Genomic DNA, 23796 nt, shown 5'->3' with positions numbered 1-23796 from the left:
CGACATATGAAAACTTTCCTAAAGTTGGCATCGCTGTTTGCGCAGAGAAAGAAGTAAGTAACTTCTCATTGTCTATGCTATGCTGTTCATACCGTATCTGACCGCGCAATCGTGAAGGCTTGTTAGTAGGGGAAATGTGTATAATGTGCCCCTAAGAATAAATGGATATATCTCCGTTATACCTCCCCAAATTAGCGTTACAACTACGTGTATATGTTGGTATTTAAGCTGACAACCAATTGCAATTGGTTATTTCATTTAGTATTGTGGAATAAACATGCTAGGAATTATTTAATAAAAGCACCTAAATGTTGTGTTGCTCGTCTGCGCGGGGTAAAATGCCCCATCTGCGGTATAATATGCCCAATGCGGTAATTTGAGTATTTCTACCAGTGACAGACCAACTCTATTTTGTAGAAAGTAAAACTATTTTCTTTGTTTTGCAAAATATCGTTATTTTATGTAAAATAAACCTAGTTTCGGCCTTCTGGTACACTTTTTCTTTTCTGCATGGGGCACATTATACTGCAGCTGTGGCGTTTTGTACCGGGTAGTTGAATTACCTAGAATTTGGACGTTGTTAATAAATTATTCCCACCATGGTTGCTCTACAATACTAATTGAATTAAATAATGGCAATTGGATTCAACTTAGATCTGTTTACCTATGTTTATAGCCACATTTGCAAGGGGGCAAATTGGCCTGCTTTTACTTATTTGAAAAAATATTAAATGCTAAAGCAAATCAAGCGTTTCATACCGTTATTTTTGGCAGGGATGTCTTTTTGAAGTTCACTTTACGCAATCGATTCGCAACAACCGGTTATTTACAGATTTTGACAAGAAAATAGCTTATGGAAATGACGCCAAAAGTTACATCGGAAGCTGCTCAAAAACAAATTTATTTTTGTTTTGTTTTTACAGCGTGTGACAACTGTCATACTTGCATAGTAGGCTAGTTCCATCAAATACTATGGTTTCTGGGTGGTTTTGCATTTTGATTTCGCTTGTTTAGCGAAAAACGAAGGGGGGGGGGGCACATTGGCCAGGGGGCACGTTATACACAATTCCCCTAATCGTTTCTGTTGACCATCTAAGAGACAAAATGGCGCCACCAAAATCACGTTCACGAAGAGCGTCGCTAAGATGCGTGAGAACTGCTATGAACAAGAAGAACCTGATGCTAAAAACGAATATGGTAAGTAATTTATAAATTTTATAGAACATATAGTGAAATTATTTTTCCGTGATTAATTTTTACGCAAAATTTACGTGATTATATTGTGTCGCCAGCATAAACTTGCAGTTCGGAAAAAGCGACAAACGAACCTTCTTCCGTAACGTATATTACCCCTAGTGTCGGAAGTAGTGCACTGTATAGCAAATGACAGCGCACTACTTCCGACACCAGGTGTAATATACGTTACGGAAGAAGGTTCGTTTGTCGCTTCTCCTGAACTCCAATTTTGTGACACAATATTAGGTGAATTTTCAAATTGACGCAGTTCTTATATTTATATGCTGATATGCGGAATAACTACTTCACGTAAACAACGATTTCATATTTTCGTTGAGTTATACTAATTTTAATTTAAAATTTCAGTCGGAAAAGGTCGAACCAAACATGTCGCCCGAAAAAGCACCAAAGCGCGAACGTAACATTCTGCTGGATGAAACGGTGAGTAAAGTTTTTCATTAAACATGATCATACATCATTTCTGTTCGGTTTACCTATTTTTAGGAGTTCGCAGTGGAAGCCGCTGACGTCGGCATGACAATGGAAACACATAAGACCGCGACTCAAACATCGGTAAGAATAATCCCTATAAAACTAACATACCGGTACCAACTTTTCAAAAGGGCCAATCTGCAAAATATAAAAAAGCCGAGTGAAGGTTTTTTGCCTATGCTTGTTCAGCAAAAAATAATCCTCACTCAGTTTGTTTATATTTTGCAGATTGGCCCTTTTGAAAAGTTGGTGCCGAATTCCAATAAAATAATAAAATTCCTATAAAACTATCATTATTATATATTCATACATATATTGTTTCTTCTTGGTTAACCTATTTTTAGGAGTTCGCAGAGGAAGCCGCAGACGTCGGCGTGACAATGAAAACACATAAGACCGCGACTCAAACATCGGTAAGAATAATCCTTGTAAAATTAACATACCGGCACTAACTTTTTAAAAGGGCCAATCTGCAAAATGTAAAAAAGCCGAGTGAAGGTTTTTTCCCTAGGCTTGTTCAGCAGAAACCCTCACTCGGTTTGTTTACATTTTGTAGATTGACCCTTTTGAAAAGATGGTGCCGATACTAATTATTCCTTTTGTATTTAAGGATGCTGCAGCTGAAAGAGGCAACAATACGAGAGAGCAAGCAAATTTGGAAGCTAAAATTAAGCTTCTCAAGCAGAAAAATGAGGAGCTAATGGAGCTTAATTTGAAATGCCGCATGCATTATCAAAACAAACTGGCGCAGGATTCACAGAAGTCGACGGTTACCCCGATAAAGAATGGTTGATAAAGGTTTCAGAATCTGCTATAGACAGTGACTACCTGTTCATCAAAGAGCTGATGTTTGCTTTATTTCCTAATGGCATCGAGAATGCCAATGTGTCTGGTCGTGCCTCCAATAACCCCGCTGGGATTAAGGGAGGTGAGACCAGACGTGAAAGTGCAGAACGGTCCAAGCTCGATCCGGAAAAGGTCGAATGCATGCGGAATAATTTATTTTTATTTAATAATTAATATTACATTACAATTAATAATTCATATTACAGATCGACTGTATGAGCGCAGAGTAATCCTGCAGGATTCGCCCGGCACTGCTTACGACAAGGAGGCACGAATTTCTTCCCTGATCATCAGAGTTAGCTGCAACAACCCGGGCATCAAAACCCACAATTAACTTTACATTTACTTAAGTTTATTAACTTTAATACTTATATTATTAACTTTACTTATATTATATTACTTACTTTACTTAAATATTATCTTGACTTACTTACCAATAGTAACTTACACTACACTCAATAAATACTAAAGTAAATTACATGACTAAATTGGTTTATTGTATTGAAAATATCCGCAGATCTTATTTTGAATTTCACCGATTTAACTGCAATGACATTTTTTTATCTGAATTTGATCTTAATCAAATAACATATTCAGTTATTAGTTTGCAGTACAATATCTTATAAAGACTAAGTAGTGTTATTGATTTTCCATACCTCGTATGTGATTGGATTTGATATCCAATATCATGATAAAACTAAAATATGTTATTCTAATCTCTAATATAGTCTTGTTTTTTTCTTGTTATTCAAATAACACTAGTTAATATTCTTTTGGTCTTGAAGAAGCAATTTTTTGATATTATTTTTTGGTATTTTACTAACTATGTCAGCCAAAACGATACCAAATTTTGGTATGCAGGTATTTGATTTCCAATAACGCAATTTGATATTATTTTGCCCTTCGCTCCTGCTCGGGTACGGCTGCAAAGGATTAAAACTATACTCGAAGGTGACCAAATCGGTCATCTTCGCATACTTCGGGAGTTCAATCTGACACCCTTAGTAACTTTTCCCGAGCAGGAGCGAAGAGCAAAAAAATATCAAAATTTGTTCTTGGAAATCGAATAACTCATCAAAATTTGGTCTTGTTTTGGCTGACATAGTTGGTAAAATAACAAAAAATAATATCAAAATTTTAATCCCTTAAGGCCAATAGAATAACTACTTGTGTTATTTGAATAACAAAGCAATAACATGACTGTATTCATTGTTTAGAATGACATATTTTAGTATTATTAAGGTATTGAATAACAAATGCAGTAGTATATGAGATATTAAAAAATCACGGAGCACGGACCCGGCATCACGGAAACTATCTCATTAGGAAAGTGGCCAACCCTTTTTCAAGCAGAAGTATATGCAATATACATCTGTGCAACAATATGCTTGAAACGAAAGTGCAGGCATGCGAAAATCGGTATCTTCACGGACAGCCAAGTAGCGCTACTGGCACTCAAGTCCGCCAAATGCGTGTCCAAAATAGTTTTGGAGTGCAGCACAGCATTGAGGGAGCTCTCCCGCCAAAACAAAGTTTTATTACTTTGTGTGCCCGGTCACTGAGGAATCCAATGCGGCAATGAATTTTCGGACAACCTAGCAAGACAAGGATTGGATTAGCAATCTATTGGTCCTGAACCGTTTCTGGGCACCTCCACATCCGCCGTGAAAGGCGAACTGATGACATGGGAAAAGCTAGCAATAGTATCCCGTTGGAATCAAACACAGGGTTGTAGACAAGCTAAACAATTTATCTACCCAAACCCTGCAGTAGCTAAAAAACTACTCCATTTAACTCGCACAATCACGGAACTCTTAACAGGACACAGCCCCGCTCTTTATCAATTAAAGAATATCGGCAAGGTATCATCCGACACCTGCCGCTTTTGTAACTCTGAACCAGAGAGTTTAGCGCATCTGCTCTGCAATTTCGGAGCTCTTGCATTATCAAGGCACAACTTTTTCGGAAATTTCCTTCTATTCTTCAGGTATGGAGCCTAAATCCCAAAATGGTCATTGGCTTTATAAACCATGTAGTACCGAATTGGGGCACCGGATTACAACCATCCCGCTCAACTCCATTAATGGATATGAGCGGTCCGTAAACTGTCGGTAAACAATCGGGGCCTGCCACAAAAGACGATCATTAAGACTGTCGAGTGGCCTTTTAACCCATTGCCCTTCTGCCATACAAAAACAAGATGGCTCTGGCGGCAGTATCAAAACTGGCACCGGTAAAGCCCAGTTTATCGGTAGGGGAAATCAACAAGGTGAAAGGCAATCTCGAAAGGGCAGAAGCTGTTCCTCTCTCCACATCGAAAAAGCCAAGACCTTCGGCAGGAAATGCAAGTCATGGGGCTCCCAAAACCCAAGGATACATCCGACATTAACACACAGTTGATTGATGAAAGGTTATAAAGCTCATGACTGTAGGAAGACACCAAAATGCCTGATGTCTCCTGACCAGGAAGGTAATAACCACGTGATAAGAGGCCCAAGATGCCAGGCTCCTAAATAGACGGTGGCTGCTAGATCACAGTGGAGGTGACGCAAATAAACCTCAACTACTGTGACATATAGCACAACAACTGCATTTATTTACATATAGTCCGTGTTGGAAGCGAAGAGTGATGTGATGTAGCTATCATCTCGACGCCGTATCGAATCCCGCCAGGGGAAAGGAATTGAGTAGCTGACAAAGCGCAAAAGGTGGCAATATGGATGGACGGTGGGAAGATATCCCCTTCAAGAAGTAGTCCATTGTGTAGAAGAAGGCTACGTGATCGTGAAAAGTGAATGATGTCTTCATCTGTAATCTCCACGATTGACGACTGAGCTTGTTAATCAGATGCTGGACAAGCTGACAGAGGAGCTTAGTGATGCCAATTGTCATCGCCGGCGACTTAATGCATGAGCGGTAGAATAGGGTAGTCGTCTTACCAGGCCATCAGCATTAGAGGAATTAGAAAAACAGAACGTAGGTCTAGCCAACAAAGGCACTACCAGTTCCTAAAAAGGGGAAGACCGGGAGTAGATCATTGATGTTACTTTCTACAGCCCTAGATCGGCAGGGATTACGAACTGGCAAGTCTGCGAGGAATACACTTATCGTGACCATCAAACGATTTGGTATCGAACGGAGGAGAACGAGGAACGAGAGGCAGATGGAATCACGTGGGAGGCAGATAAAGGAACAGAGGTGGAAAACTGAAAACTTTGACAACGTATGTACTCGCATTTGTCGTATTTGTCGAAGCGCTTAGACTGGAGCGAATTTTCTCGAATCTAAGCGCGGAAGGGTTGACAGTGGCATTAACAAAAGCGTGTGATGCGACCATGCCGAAGGTAAAGAAAACAAAAAATGGTCGCCGCCCAATCTATTGGTGAAACACGACAATTGCCGAACTATGTGCAAATTGCCTCCGTGCCAGGAGGAGAAGTCAGCGGGCTCGCAATGACACCGACAGAGAAGAACGAAAGCAAGAGCAAAAATCGGCAAGAACCGCGCTTAAAAACGCGATCAAGTTCAGCAAGAAATCGTCTACAGATTTGCCAAGACGAGGCCGGGAAAACTTCCCGGAGATCGCTCAGCGTATAGGTCTATATGGCGGTTGGTAAGAGCTTAATCAAAAATAAGCTCACCAACAACACAGAGAGTGAGAATGGCCTCTCAAACACATAGTTCAGCTTCCGGTAGGTGCAGACCTGCAATGAATGCCATTCGAACGGTGGTGGATGCTGTGGAAACTACAACAGATCAAAGGAAATCGCTGTTGTTCAGTGCTCATTTTAGACGTGAGGAATGCTTTTAACAGTGCCAGCTGGGATGCAATCGTCTGTTCGCTGTATATCATGATAATCCCTGTGTATCTCTGCAGAATTTTGAAAAGCTACTCTTATAATCGAACGCTGAAACACGAGACAGACAGAGAAGAAATAAAAATCACGACGGGCGTTCCTCAAGGCTCCATCCTCGGTTTCACCTCCCGACATCTTACTTCGCAGATGATATGGTGCTGCTAGAAGGCGTAGAGTTCATCTATGGTAGCTTATGCCTTTCAGAGCACTGCAACGGCGATATAGCAGAAGGAGACGCAACGGAAGTTAACCTCGGAATGCCTCAAACGACAACAACGTACCGGCTCCCGATCTCGAAAAGATCCGACGAGAAATTTGTCAGCTGAAGAATAATAGAGCCGCTGGAAAGGACCGATTTTTCATGGATTTCAGGGCAGCGTGAACAGCTATGGCAGATAATACACGTGCACGGTTCTCCGAACAAACTGACGCGATTGATCAAAGCTACCACGGAGTGAGTGATATGCTACGTGCGTTCTTTAAAACAGCACTGATGACAAAATATTATGTAAACAAACAATTGCGTTATAACTAAAAAACTGGCATCGATTACTTGGGATCGATATTCATTCAACCTCCATACTGACGAATCAACCCGCGAATGCCTGTCCCAAGTAAAACTTCGGGTTTTATTGCACGCCTATAATGGTATTTATGACCAATTTTGGTCATGAAAACCATCATAAGAGTCCAAAGAAACGTTCAATGTTACCTGGGATATGTCGCGCCCAGATAACACAAAATCGTAATAGAAAGTTCACATTAAATCGTTTTCATGTCAATTTCACATTGGAATTGTATAATGATTAGAGTATGTCAAATCGAAGTGAACAATAAGTTGTTTTGCAGTCATGCGTGTCTTCATATACAATTCATGACTGTGAATTATAAAGCAGTATAGACAATTGCAATATTTGATTATATCTTAATCATATATTCAGGAGTATTTAGTTGCGTGTTATAAAAACTGCGCAAAATAGAATTACAAATAGTTGTCAAAATTTTCGCACGTATATCGCCTCCACTTTGGTACATATATGTTCTTATATGGCGTGAAATATAACTTTTTCGTTCAGATATGATTTCGTATACCTCAGTTGCAATCGAGATATACAAACCAAATGGTTTACTGGGCGGTACTATTTATGTGCTTTTGTATTAAAGCAGTTGATATACAGCTAGTAGCAGACCTAACAAACACTGCAAGCTTTTAGACTATTTGTCTCACGTCAAACAGAACACCAAAGGGAATATACTTATCAAAGCAATTTAATACCCCTCGGGCATCTCATTTTGATGGGACTCCGCTATCAACTCGACACAAAAACACTTTATTCGTGCACTCAGGACACAAATGCTGTCATACGATGAAACCGAATCACTTCTTTCTCATATCGTGTTTTCTCTGAATTCACGTCCGCGAGTACCGCTCCGTGATATCCATCAGATCGTCATTTTTTTGTCGGCACTGCTTTTAAGGCTGTACCGAACACCGATATAAGGTTTATTTCTAACTCCCGTCGTAGTAAGGAAAGTCACCCTAATTTTCATCATTTCTTAGGTGGATTTAATGAATACCACAGCAGTTCTTACGCTGATTTGACTCAAACACATTTACCTTCCGATCCGTGCACTTTACCTGACTTTATCGTTTTAAAATCCGTCCGTCAAATTTTTTCATCGTCCGAATTAAAAGCACAATAATATTTACGAAGCTAGCACGCATGTATTTCTATAGGACGGCATGACAGATGTTATTCTGCAACATTTCTGCTGGTCATGCAAGTTTTCCCGGCTGCAAAATAACGACAATGCGTTGCGTGAGTTATTTTCATTTTAAGAATGGCGGAAATTGAAACGATTAGTCGACATTTTCTTCTTCGTCGCACGAAAAAACGTAGGAAATTTGGCTGCTATGAATTCTTTAATAAAAAAAAGCATTTAAATAGAACTCAGCTCACTTTGATGGATCGCGTATGATAGTCAATAAACTAAAATATTAGTTTTCAGGTTCTGTTTTTCGGCTATGTAGTCTGTATTTAGCAGTCAAACGATGGTTTGCTTCTATATCCGACGTTTCGGTGGTTTTATTCCACCTTTTTCAAGGAATAAAACCACCGAAACGTCGGATATAGAAGCAAAACATCGTTTTGACTGCTAAATACAGACTACATAGCCGAAAAACAGAACCTGAAAATTGCATATTACAGTCGGAAAGCATACGTTAAACTAAAATATTAGGAAATACCGTCAAACGGGGTAACTTGCAACAATTCTGAACTATGATTGCAAGTAAAAACTTATCTGTAGTACATTTGAGGATATTTAATTAATATAAAGTTATTAGGTCCAGGATAGAACAATTTCACACATTGAGAAAAAATATGCGATCAATATTGGCTGCTGTAGAATTTTTTAACTAATTTGTTACTAGTAACCCCTCAAACGGGGTAACTTGCAACAAGCAATATTTTTTGGACATAGAACGAATTTAATGATTTGTATGAGTTTCTTTTGACTTGAATAAGCAAATGATAATCCGCCTTGCGATTTTTAATGCTTTTGCTATGAATATACCCATAAATGTCCTATGTCTCGTTGATGAAAATAATTTATGAGCCCCGTAACGAAAATTACGAATTAAACTTTTTATATCATTCATGCAGTCGATATTCCTTGTCTGGATCCGACAGAGCCGCCTTCTTTTAAGACCATTCACATATTACGTAACGCAGGAGCGGCAGTTGTGTAACGATGCATTACACGTCGTATATCCACTATGCAAAATCGCGTCACGAATTGGAGCAGCGGGGTTAAAAATCATCGATATTTTGGTTACGTAATATATGAATGTTCATTACGTTACGAGTGATCGTGATTAGACACTGTCATATTGCTTGTGAGGCTAATTTCTTTTTGGCCTCTTCCATGGCCATTTTCAGTATTTCCAGAGAAAAACTGGCAGATTTCCGACTTACCGAAAGTATCGTACACTCTTCAGGTGTGCTTTAGTATTGCTTGATGCAAAATTAAATGATAACTTGCCTCGTGAAGTTAACGGAACACAGCTTTTTATATCTACCAGGTGTTGCAAGTTACCCCGTTTAAGTTCTTGTTTTACGGATAATGTGGTAACAAGCAGCATACACAGAACTGGTCACCGTAAATCAATTATTTTGTTTCCTTATTATTCATTTTACTATAAAAAATGTATGTTAGGCTTCTTTTATTTGAAGTGCTTGTGGGCGACACAAACGTTTTACAGACGAAAAATTGACGATATATTTGACACCATCTTGTGGGATTTTTTAAAAATCACCAGAACAGCAGAAAATCAGCATAACAGTATCCAAGGCTTCTTTGAACTGTTAACTACAAGATTCGGTGACTGATATAGATTAAAAATTGAAGTAACAGATCAAAAAGTACAATAAATTGGATCAATATAGCGTTGTTCCATGTTACCCCGCTATTGCAAGTTACCCCGTTTGACGGTAACTAATTTTGCGTTGTGTGTCATGAAAATCGCTGATATTTTTAATAATTGGATAGGACGGGAATAGGCAATTACGACGAAGCAACAACATACCCTATCTGCGATTCCCTTCAATTGACTGAAAAAAGTGGCAAAAAACGTAAAAATTAGTTCAACTAATCTGGAAGCGGTAGCATTACGAATACTTGCCAACACTGCAGCAACGTAACAAGTGGTACGATCCACCCATATCTCATGCTAAGGACCAGTTTGTTGTTTTATCGGATGAAAATCTTCCATGGCCGATGACAATGGAATTGACGATCTATACAGCCCAGATTTCACCACCAGAAGATAAACAGAAGCTTGCAGATCTGAGCAGCATCCAGCAAACACTATGGCGACACAGATGAATCTTGAAAAAATTAATAATACAAGTCCCTTTAAAATTGGAACAGATAAGTATTTAGGATCCCTGAATGGCGATCAAATTTTCCACCTAGTCATGGAGTAAGTAAGCTTATTGAATAAGAGGCTCTAAAAGATCTTGGGGTTCCAAGGCTCCTGTGTATCATTAGGATTTCTCCAACGAAGATTTCAGGATACGAACCCCCTTCAAACGTAATCAATTCTCCGTGTCTAAACCGGTTGATCTAAAACTGTTGCTTAAATTATACAAACAATGTTAATGTCAGATGTAAATTCAGCGAAAATAGAATGAAGGTAGAAAGACCATTGTAGTTTCTCTGCAATGTGCAACCATTCTTTATCGCCAAAAATATTGCATTGATTACATTTTTTCCGATCTGATTCACGGCTAGCAGAGCGGGTACTATCGCAAATAGTCATCTCGTTTCTTTTGCTCGAAACCACATTGCAATGCTGGGTAGGTTTGTACATGCATTGCATGTAGATATCCTAGCTATTGTGCCCTATTCCATAGCCAATTAGTTTTTCGCTCGATTCGTTCGCATATGTTCCACTTCATTTCTCGGTCCGGATGTTGCGCAGATTCGGGGTTGTTTATTCTTTTTAATTGCTTTCACCGGTTGTCTGTGGCGCAATATCGGTCCATGGCAAAATGAAGGTCCCACACTAACGCCCGGCCACCAGGATGTTGTCCAACGGTTTTTGTTACTACCGGAATAAATCTCGACAATAGGTAACAGGAAATAGGTTTTTCATTTTCATTTTAATAGAGTAGATGAATTTTATAGCCAACTCAATTCTTTATCATACAACAATCTAGCCAAGCGTCAATTTTAAAATTTCTGTAATTATTTTCAAGCATAGAACTTTCTGCTTGAAATAAGTTCTCACTTTCGCACGCAGTTCAACTCGTTCAACCGCGTTTTTTTTTTCGCTGGATAAACCCTCCTTTATCCACCCACGGCAGAAAAGGGAACAGTTGCAAAAACAAACGAATCCAATTGCTACTCGACAGCCTATTGGCAAAGAAGCAGGTGCCCGCCACATTCTGAGCGTAGCGAAGACCGAAAAAAACAATGCCATGTGCTCTACTGAGTAGCAAGTGTTGCCAGTGGTGGTTCCGCTCGAAACGCGCAGAATCACCACTTCCTGTTGTTCGTGCTTTCGTGCTTCGGCTTCACCATATGATCCAGATTATGCTCGTGTACGAGTTGGCCTGTGTGGTGGATTGCAGTCATTTCGGTAAACCACCGGGGATTCTTCCTGGTTGGGTTCGCAAGATGCGACAAAGTTTGCTGCCCGGTGCGGTAGGTCCTGCCAGTTTCGCGGGAGGCTTGAACGACGAAGGATAGCCAGCTAGCGAGCTGCTCTCGACGAGCTTTCAGGATCGCACGCTTGGTCGTTTGTAAGCGTGTTGTGTTTTTCATTTCTCATCTCGTGCCACAAACAGGACAGCTCTACCGGATCGAAAATCACACCGAGTGGGCGCACGTGTAAATAATTGGGAAAAGGGCAACGAAACGATGGAATGTGCTGATGGGTTGCGGTTTGTTGGGATGCTGACAGATGAAAAGCAGAATCTGACATGAGTGATGATAATATGATTATACAGAGGAATTGTTGACATAGATTTTATTCTGTTCGCTATACGAAACAAGCGGAGAGTGGATTTGTTAGCTGCTGCCTCCCTTCGGTAGTAGCTGCACCCCTTGGGGGCCTTGCGTTCTGAAATGTGATTCCGTCGGAGTGGCTGACCGTGACAATGTAGAAACTCTTGACGAACGGCATGGCATGACACTGCTGCTGCTGCTGCCGTCCTGGCCAAATACCCGTGTCAGTTTGACGTATGTGAAATGTGCCGTGAATTTTGCCAGTGCTTCCTAGTGTATAGGAACGAAAAATCGTTACCCTGGAGCCTAGGTTGACGGGGTGATAAAGAACGTGGTCGCTCATTAGAGGTGCTGTACCTTCAAATGGGCCAATGATAAATGTGGCGGAAAAAGGTTTCGGTGCAAAAAGTAACACCACCGTAAAAAGGACGGAAGTGTGTAGTTCCATTTGTTAGCACCACCAAAAACCACACCCGCACGAGTTCCGGCATTCTCGTAGTTTATAGGCGACGAATCGAGAAACAGGAGTTTCCAGTGCATTTTTCACACAGCGAAACCTGGACGAAGCAAGTGTAATGGGATGATAAAATATTCAAAATAACCGCCGTTCAGAGTGAAATGTTGCACTAAAAAAGTTCATCCATTACAACCGTGGCGGGGAGTGAGTAGAGGTTTTTATGTGCCCAGCAAGTGCAACTTGGCGGCAAACTAGCAGCCGCGCAGTAAACACATTAGGTAGATATAGTGCAGGATGTAAAATTCTCGGCAGGCAAAGAAAGTTGCAACCCCACAATGACGGGAATCCTTGTTCCGAATGCATAGTGATTCGTTGGAGGTGGCGATGAAAGTAATCAGGAAAGCGAGAGGGAAAAAACCAAGCAGCAGAAACATAAAGTTTGTTTTGATTTATGCTCTTATTTATGGCGAAAGTTTTTGCAAACGCGACCGCCTCGGCACCAATAGTAAGCGGTTTTGTTCCGGGGGGGATCGATTTTTTGGAGTAATAGAAGCCAGTAGTTGAACCGCTCTCGCCGAAAACAGTGTACAAGGGGTGTGATATAAACGTATAGTTCCCACGTGGCATGCCAGAAAGGGTTCAACGGTAATTACATTACTTCAAACTTTGCTCGTTGTGAGGCTTGTGCCACGGCGCTGCGCTGCTAACCTTAGCTGGTGCGAGAGAAAATTCCTACCTACTTGTGAATGGAACGGACGGAAAAGGATACCCGCTATATTAGGAGTAAATTTTCGGCTGAAAAACGGTTGACCTGGCCATTGGAAAGAGCCCACATACTGGACTAGACTAGCTTTTATAACGGTAATGGAAATTTTAATAAATGATTTAGGTGCTTTGAGTTGCACCAGATGAACCGCTGAGAATTAAATATATGGATAGCTTCATATTTCATGCACTGGAATTCGTAAGCCACCATTTAATTGCAGAAAATAAAAGGGTTTTATCTACTTCAATAACGGTTAATGAAGCTGGATTATACTCTAGCCTGAAAAAATCAGATGTGTTGCATAAAGCTATATTTCGTCCAGTTTAGGAGCAAGCTAATAAACTTTTTTGTATCCAACGCTGCGGAAAAGTTATGATACAGTACAGGAAATAGAAATTATATAAAAAGGTTTGCTCTGATAAATTAGCATCCGGCTAACACCGTAGCAACTCTAACGTGATTTACGGTTGGAAGTTGATTTACAAACAAAATTAAAATTTCATAATTTTCAGTCATACAAAACATTGCCCACCACAAAGTGCGTTGAGCAAATCATGTTTTGATTCGATTGATTTAAACTTATATTTTATCAATAATGAAATATTTGCCTAATGATTTGATACTACGAGTATGCTTTAAAATATGGACATATAGAGTCAAAGTCAAAGTCGGTACCATAAATATCTTAAGAACGGCTCTAGCAATTCACTTGTTTCTTTTTTTGTTTAAAAGCTTATGAAATTATCTGGTCTTTGACCCATCCTTTTTTCGATATTGCAATTTATGTATTTTTTTAAAAAAACTTTTAAGGTCAATTTTTCGACTAAAAAACTGACTTTTTTGTTTGAATTAAAAAAAAGATGGGTCAAAAACAAGATAATCTATATACATAAAAGTGAGTGTGAGTAGGTTTGTATGTTTGTACGTTTGCGTGTATGTTCCACCATAGCTCCAGAACGCCTTGACTGGTCTCCACCTCTTGGCATGCATATTCATTGACATAAAGGGAATCAGCACTCCCAAGTAACAATCCAATAGCAAATTGGTTTTATGCATTTCTTATAGTAATTTTATCAGAGCATTGCAAAATCTATCAGGTTTTATAATGTTTTTCCTTAAGTGAATGTTATCTTATTTGATTAATATTTCTGAAGTATGATTGAAGGAGACTTGAAGAAACACGCATAAAACTGATGTATCAATAAGTGTAATTAACGCTCCTTAAAACCTAGCAATAGTTTTGACAAAAATTTATGACATTCTTCTGCAAGATTGGTTTGTCTTAACAATGCTATCATAAAACCGTCTTAAAACCCTATATTCTTGTAGGAGAAATCATACTCTGAAGAAAGAACATTCGAGCGTAAACAACTGATCTGTCAAAATGGGCATCTGAACCAGGAGAAAATTGAACAAATATGGATCATTTAATCGAAACTTTAGCAAGATTTCATATGAAAAATTAGCAAAATCAAAAAACAATGAAGATTTCCAAATGAGCTGAGGAAGGACTATGCCGGTGAAGATGCATAAATGGTAGATTTGTATGTTGTTGGGAAATTTGGTTCGACCGGCCGGTGCCGGTTTGTAGAGTTGTTTGTATTTTTTAAACTGAATATAGAGGTCATTAGCCGGTGTTGGGAAAATGTTCGAAGGGGTTGAAGCATATTTTTTTTAAAGACGGTTGTAACGACAAAGTATATAAAAAATTTTGCAGATTAAACTTGACGCATGGAACTGTCGTGCAGCCCTCTTTTAGTTTTTAAAATCAATTTATATGGGTAATCATAATGGCTGCTTTACTTAAAATATATTAAACTCAATATAAGTAGGTGAACCTCCAGCACAAAAAACATCTTACATTGACACTTTGTTGACGTTTTCTTTGTTTATACGAGAATGATTATCTTGCAATAAACTTGGTCCCCTTAAGTAATTCAAACAATTCTTTTCAAGCACAACTTGTCTTCTTCAAGAATACAATAAGTATAAATGAACTTATCGACCTCTTGGAAAACTTTTCTTTGTCTTGTGCAAGAAATGTTAGTCTAATAAGTGCTTTCAGGTTGATTTAGATAAAACCATTGAAAAAATGGCGAACAGGACTGTTTTGATTACTTTTGAAATTCAATTGGTTAGAATTTGGGCTATGCATTCTAACCAATTGCAAATATGTTGTTATGCAATACTATAAGTGATCTTATATTTTTAAATAAATGTTCGGACACTTAAAAGACTTTTTGCCGCAATTTGTTAAAAATTTGGTAGCTATCAACTTCTTCACGAAATTATTGAATTTTTTTATTAATTAAATTTTTTAATAATCTAGCGAAAATAACCGGCGCGTTAAAATTTTCTAACTTTCATGTCACAAAACATCGACAAACTCACTGGTTGACAACAAAGCAGCTGCTTTTATTTTCAATTTTCATTTATATCCATTTTGGAAAAGCAATATCTGTGAATGCTTTTTCTCTTATAGCTTTTAGTCAATTTAAAAAAATTAAGACTGTGAAAAGTGTATGATGTCCTGCAAGTGTTCTTTGAGACGACAATCATAAAATCATCAACACTTGTGGTGGTTTTCTTTTAGTTTCAACCGACTCTTGGAAGTCACTATAAATAAATATCGATAAGAATTACAAGTTTTAAAAGGACCTTTAGAAATATTCTTGAGAACCTTCTTTAGTGTGGGCCTTCCCAGGTTTATAAGGGTGGTTAACAGAGGCCTATGTTTTTGTACAATAATTATTTTATGTTATGCCGAATTAGTTACACAAGAATGCAGGAAGCGACGCACTGGCTTATTTGGTACACTTGTATTCAAAATATGTTGTGCACATGTGGTAGCATATAAGAAAGTCGTACTACAAGGAAACGAAAAGGTTTGCTTTGCTGACGCGGAGGTCTCAAACTTGTGTCATAAAAAGCTATGGGAAAGGATAAGTAATTCTAACTGTGCTGTGCTATCTGTTAATGTATTTCTACGACAGGAGGCCACAACTCCAAAATACCTGGACGGTTCTTCATCAAACTTGGCACACATGTTCCTTGGCATAAGGGAATTAGAATTCAGGGGGTCGACAAAAGGTGTGGGGGTTCATAACTGGGAGGAGGTCATAACTCCAAAATGCCTTGACAGTTCTTCATCAAACTTGGCACACATGTTCCTTGACATTTGGGAATCAGCACTGTGAAATTGATAAAAGGGGAAATCCCTAACAAGGAGAGGAGAGAACTAAATAAGGAAAAGGGGTTGCGTTTCTTTTGCATTTAAAGCGATTGCAGTTGTGCAACTGACTTTGTGAAAAGAGGGGGTTCCACCGAGGAGGAATATATGGTAAATAAACCTTTGTTTCGTTTCGATTATAGCGATGCATAATTACCCACGTGACAGAAGAGGGAGCTGACTTGGAAAGAACCAACATGTAGGGGGACGAGGAACGTGTGTATGTTTCGCCATAGCTCCGGAACTTCTGGACTGTTCTTCATCAAACGACGCGTTGTTTGTCAAACACATATTTTTTTTGGTATAAACGATTCAGCACCGGGGGGGTTGACAAAAGAGGGAGACAGTCTCTTATAAGGGGAGAGAAAGGTTCCAACGCATTTGGAACGATAGCAGTTGTACAAGTTGTTGCATTTCTGAAAGGGGGAATAGGGTGGCTATTAACAAGAGGGAGGTTCAAAAACGTAAAGAAGGCTTTGTGTCGATTTATAGGGATTACCGAGAAAAAGACAGATTTATAAGTGGTTGGGGGACAACGTGAGAGAAACTGATAAAGAGAGTAGACATATTCAAATGAAAAAAAACAGGGTTTTGTTTCTTGCATTATGAGAGTTATTGTTACAAAAACAGATGTAAAAGTGACTGGATGACAAAGGGCTAGTATAAACATAATTGTAAATATTAGTATGGAATGCAATGTTTAGAATGCAAAAAACTCGAATCGATTCGCTTTTCGCGTATTCAGAAAAAACATTTGAAACTAGCTGACCCGACAAACTTCGTATTGCCACAAATTAACCTGTGTTGTACATAAATCATGAATCTCGGATGATCTTTGTCACAATCTCGAGTTTTGCAAGCCCCCCAGTGGGCGGCGCTTCCGACGGCGGGTCACCGGCAACACTCGCGACCGTCTCGTCCTGAATGATCTAGTGTTACTATAGATATTTTTTGTGATCTTGTATTGACTAATGTTTTATGGAAGAGTCTCGAATTTCTCGAGTTCGATTAGTTTTTGAGTTTCGCAAAAATTTCTGTTTTATTTGTATGAGAGTCCATATCCCCCTACCACAGGGGTGAGAGGTCTCTAACTATCGTAAAATGAGTTCAAGACTCCAAAATCTCCCACATGCCAAATTTGGTTCCATTTGCTTGATTAGTTCTCAAGTTATAGGAAATTTGAATTTCATTTGTATGGGAGCTCCCCTCTTAAGAGGGGAAGGGTCGTAATTCACCATAGAAAAAAATTCTGCCATCTAAAACTCCCACATGCCAAATTTGGTTCCATTTGATTGATTAGTTCTCGAGATAAGAGGCAATTTGCATTTCATTTGTATAGAAGCCCACCCTCTTAAAGGGGAGATGGGCCATAACTCGCTTTCTAAAGAAGAGAGGGGTCTCAATTCACCATAGAAAAAAATCTTGCGTCCAAAACCACTTACATGTCAAATTTGGTTCCATTTGCTTGATTAGTTCTCGAATTATGAGGAAATTTGTATTTCAATTGTGTAGAAGCACCCCCTCTTGAAGTTGGGGGGGGGGGCCTAATTCACCATAGAAAATATTTTTGCCTCCAGAAACCTCCACATGCCAAATTTGGTTCTATTTGCTTGATTAGTTCTCGAGTTATGAGGAAATTTGAATTTCATTTGTATAGGAGCCCCCCCTCCTAAAGCAGGTAGGGGTCCCAATTCATCACAGAAAAAATTTTTGTCTCCAAAAACACCCACGTGCCAAATTTGGTTCCATTTGCTTGATTAGTTCTCGAGTTATGAGGAAATTTGTATTTCGTTTGTATAGGAGCCCCCCCTCTTAAAGTTGGGAGGGGTCCTAATTCACCATAGAAAATATTCTTGCCCTCGAAAACTTTCACATGCCAAATTTGGTTCCATTTGCTTGATTAGCTCTCGAGTTATGAGGAAATTTGTATTTCATTTGTATAGGAGCCCCCCTCCTAAAGTGAAGAGGGGTCCCAGTTCATCATAGAAAAAAATTTTGTCTCCAAAAACACCCACGTGCCAAATTTTGTTCCATTTGCTTGATTACTTCTCGAGTTATGAGGAAATTTGTATTTCGTTTGTATAGGAACCCCCCCTCTTAAAGTGGGGAGGGGTCCTTATTTACCATAGAAAATATTTTTGCCCTCAAAAACTTTCACATGCCAAGTTTTGTTCCATTTGCTTGATTAGTTCTTCAGTTATGAGGAAATTTGTATTTCATGTGTATGGGATCCCCCCCTCCTAAAACGGGGAGGGGTCCCAATTCATCATAGAAAAAAATTTTGTCTCCAGAAACACCCACTTGCCAAATTTGGTTCCATTTGCTTAATTACTTCTCGAGTTATGAGGAAAATTGTGTTTCTTTGGTACAGGAGCCCCCCCCCTCTGAAAGTGGGGAGGGGTCCTAATTTACTATAGAAAATATTCTTGCCCTCGAAAACCTTCACATGCCAAATTTGGTTCCATTTGCTTGATTAGTTCTCGAGTTATGAGGAAATTTGTATGGAAGCCCCCCCTTTTAAAGAGGAAAGGAGTTATAATTCCCCTTATAAAGAGGGGAGGGGTCTCAATTTACCATAGAATAAATTCTTGTCACCGAAAACACCCACATGCCAAATTTTGTTCTATTTGCTTGATTAGTTGTCGAGTTATGCAGAAATTTGTGTTTCATTTGTATGGGAGCCCCCCCTCTTAGTGGGGGGAGGGGTTACTAACCATCACTAAAACCTTTCCTGGCCCCAAAAAATCTCTACATGCATATTTTAATGCCGATTGGTTCAGTAGTTTTCGATTCTATAAGGAACATACAGACAGACAGAAATCCTTCTTTATATGTATAGATTTCGCCGAATACCATTTTGCGGAACACCATTTCTCGGTTGACCATGACATGGATTATAGAGTTTTGCGGAATATTATTTCGCGAAAAACCTTACGCGGGATGTACCATTTCACGGAAAGCCTTTACTTGGAAAGTACCATTTTTCCACATGTTTAATTTGGTTCCATTTTCTTGATTAGTTCTCTAGTTATGAGGAAATTGGTACAGTGGGATTTCGAATTTGGCATGGTTCGATGTTGGCACGGTTCGATTTTGGCATGCTTTGATTTTGGCAACAAAAGTATCCGTTTTTGGCAACACAAAATATTTCATTTTCAAAAATATGCTTAAATGTCCCTCAGTTTCCGCATACATGCTTCAAATGATGAAAAAATGATGCCCTCAGTGTGTTCATGAAAAAAAGTTTGCGGTTATAGAATGTTTCGAGCAATAATATTTTTATTGCCGTAGGATTACGTCTTACATCATCACTGACCTGCTCATTCCCTTCGGTTCGCGTTTAGCCTGTCCATCACAAGCGGGGTATTTCCGTCCGTATGGAAAACTGACATATGTTTCCTACTAGCACACTTGTTACAAACCAGTTGTGGTAGCCGGTTTATGACTAATTACAGTCATAAATAAGTTTCTGCAACCATAAGTGCGAAAAGCGTGCTGCTTGGGTTTCCTGTTCATGGAATAGAGGATCGGAAAGTTTTCAATATATACCGAGGAATCTTATCATTGTTTGCCACTTTCAAGTTATTCGAGCGTGTGATCATGACTTCGCTCCTGTGATTCCAGTGTTGATCATCACTTAGGGTTTCCTGTGAAACCCTAAGTGATGATCAACACGGATTCGTCTCAGGTAGATCAACCCCTGTGAATATATTGCAGAAAGCTTATCGGATCGTTTTCAAACGGACGTCAGCTATACTGAGTTGGCTGCGATGTTCGATAAAATCAATCATGCTATTGTAGTTGCTAAATTGGAAAGATTCAGTATCGGCGGGAGTGTGTTGCATTGATGGAATCCCTACATCGCAGGTCGTAAACTGAATGTGACGGTAGAATGTTTTCAATCTAATACGTTTCCGGCCTTGTCTGGAATCTCACAAGGCAGTCAGTTGGGACCGTCTGTCTTCCTGCTGCACTTCAATGATATCAACCACGTTCTTAAAATCTCGTTTATTCTATGCCGACGATCTAAAGATTTACTTAAGGATTCGTTCCAAGGACGATGCAATTTGTTTACAACGAGAATTGGGGTTACTTGAGCTGCATGCTCGTGAATCCTGAAAAATGCTCCATTATTTCTTTCACCCGAATTCATCAATCTTTGATTTTTAACTACAAGCTCCATGGGGCCGTAACCCAACGTGTCGACCAGGTGAAAAATCTAGGCGTTATTTCCTACAATGTGGAGAAAGCACGGGGAAGTCAATAACACAATGTGGTATATGCTTGATAATAAAACCATGTCCGGAATTGACCATTGTGGTCCTAGGTACTCAATTTGGTTACATGGATCTGTTTTAAAAGTTTTAGTGTGACTTAAGGTGTTGTATGATGAGTTTTTGTTCATTTTCAAAACTAGCCATTTCCTAAGGGTTCCCGTTGTCCCCCACACAAGCCCAGATATGACCAAACCTGACCCTAGATTTGGCTTTCATTGATCTAGTTATTAAATTCTAGTGTGATCTAAATAGTCGCACGATTAATTTTGACGTAGGACTACGTCTTACGGAAAATTTGGAATAGAGTGTCATTCCAAAAAATCGAAAAATGCGAGCGTCACGAAAAAATGAAAGATTTTGAGCGCTAATAAGTTAGCGGTTTCCAGATCGATTTTACATACTTCTACGCCAATCGATCGGAATATCTTTTACGCATACACGCCAATAATGGAACCTATTTATTGGTTGGAAAAGACGTCATCATAGTTTTAAAGTGATTTTAGAAAAAAGCGACAAAATCTCCCCGTCCGAACAGGTTGAAGATTCTTTACGACAATCTAAACCTACACCAATTTGATATCTGTGCTAGAGAAGTATGTCAAAACAAGTGACAAAGCTTCCTCGTCTCAACAAGATGTCTTAACACCGCGATTAAACCTAGACCATTTTGATGTCCTTGCTTGGGAACTACGCCAGAAAGAGTGACAAAGTCTCTTCGTCTCAAAAAAAATCTCTTACCAACGCGATTAAACCTAGTCCAATTTAATGGCTGTGTTAGGGAAGTATGTCAGAAAAATTGCAAAAGTTCCTTGATCCAACAGATCGCAAATTCTTCACGGCGGGACGATTAAACCTAGGCGAATTTGGTATCTGTGTTGGAAAAGTGCGCTACAGCTGTAGTGTTCAGTTATAATATCCGGAGTGATTCGCGATTGGGGCTCAACTGGTAAATTGTAAACAAATCGTTTTATTACACCATCAGCCTTAAAAAGACTGATAATATCCTTGGCAAGAATCCTTTCTTCTGTTTTAATCGTTAGAATTATTTAAAACAAGTTTTTAGTTATGGGCGATAGAAGTGTTCAATCAAAACAAAAGACAATTTGCCGTTTAGCCCCTCGCATTGTTATGAAGTGACAGGCTTATTTGCAAATCGTTTTGTAAACAGGCGATAGTAAAGAGCGAAACTGCGTTGTTTTCAAAACACAGGCGAATTGTAAACCGGCGAAACTAAATAAAAAAATCAAAACAAGGCGAAACAGGGCTGGGCGAATCTCATTTTCAAAATGCTTTGAGGCTCATTCCAAGGGGTTCAACTATAAAACTTAGATTTTGAGCTTGAATGCACAAATTTTATGCAGTAATGTTGTGAAATTATAAGATTGATTTATTCTACACCAATTTATGTCTTTAAACTTGATTTTTGTAACTTTTATTTAAATTATGACTTGAAAATGTACTGGCAAATTATCACAGTGATATTTCTCATTGTTCACACTTTGTTAGTTGCGCCCTTATCGCGAATCACTCCGAATATGTTTCTTTATGGATACGCATGTTTACCGTTTCATTTAAAGTGTAGTGAAAAGATGTGCTGCTAATAAAATGTGATCGAATTGGTAAAGTCCTTTCAATGTGGAGGAACGATTAGTAATAAAAACAATCCTTAATTTCTGTAAGATAACAGGAAAGCAATAGTTTGTGTTCTTGATTTTGTTAAATTGTTTCCAAATGCAAATGGAAATAACTCTGAAATCCATTGAGGATTGAATGTATACAATTTTACTACTTTGATAAATGTTACATACAACGAATATAGCAGTAGCATGTATATGTGCAGCATGTACACATGAAAAATCGTAGTATCACATGCATGGATACATGTTACTATCACTACATGGAGACTTACGTAGTCCTGCGTCACCTATGCGGTCGTGTCCTGTACACAACACCTCTGATATTTTAAAGCCAGTCTTAAAAGAAGGGAGAGGGCGGTTGACAAATAAAAATAATTTGCAATGGCCTAGTTTTCCTGTCGCTGACCTCAATTCCGTGAACCAAAGTATGCCCATACACAAAAATCATACATCAGCCAGACAAACGTAGTCCTAACGTCAACTATGCGGTCGTGTCTTGTCACAACTCCACTGATTTTGATTACAACGATAGTCTAAGCAATAGACGCAGGAAACGGTAGAAAAAAGTAATGCACCATAGGTATTGAGAATGTCTCCAGGACAAGACAAGACGTGCAGGGGAAAGAGCGGAAAATTAGGTAACGTAGGATCATTGAAGCAATACTTAACCGTTATGTGTTCGACAGGGTACCCGGGTACCTTTTCAGATTTCAAAGTAAGAAATTTTAAAGTTTTCTTCGACCCAGGATACTGAAACTCCGTGACATCTCAGAACTCTCTAAATTACAACTTTTTATAAAATAAGTTTTCATGTAGCACTTACGGGGGAGGAAAGGGGGAGCTTCGAAATTTTTTACCCTTTAAGTGCTCGACAAGGGTACCCGGGTACCCACAAATTGAAATGCTTGTAACTTTGGCAATATTTGACCGATTTGGACCAACTTACCACCTAAAGATTCAGAAACTTATCCACTTCCAGTAGGGTTACAACAGAACCGGAAGTGGTTCATCTGGTTTCCGGAAATCCGGTATTCCGAGGATGTGTTCCGGAACTAAAGCTAAAAAGTGCTGAAAAGGATTTTTCTATCTTCGCTAAAGAGATAGAAGGTTACTGTCTTCTGGAAAAATTCTTGTAATAATATGCTCTAAAACCTTGCAGAATCCGTAAATGTGTTATATTGAAACTGAAGGAAATAAAATTTTTATTTCACTTTTAGGGGGATTAATCAAAATTTGAATTCCACAAAACGATAGAACTTTTAATTTCAAGAAACTCTTCCAAAGCCTTCATAAACCTAAAATCAAGTTTTCCCACTCAAAACTGTAATGCGCACGTTTATGTGGTTTTGGACCACTGTGAAGCCCCACTGGAATATGTTCCGGAATGGCCATGCCGGGGCAAAATCATCAGATAGAGTCAAAACAATGAGAAACGGCCTTCCGGAGAAATTTCATGAATATAGATACCCAAATTGCCAGTGTTGC

This window comes from Sabethes cyaneus, chromosome 2 (genome assembly GCF_943734655.1).
Source record: "Sabethes cyaneus chromosome 2, idSabCyanKW18_F2, whole genome shotgun sequence".
Classification (NCBI taxonomy): Eukaryota; Metazoa; Arthropoda; class Insecta; order Diptera; family Culicidae; genus Sabethes; species Sabethes cyaneus.
This window is presented reverse-complemented; position numbering follows the sequence as displayed.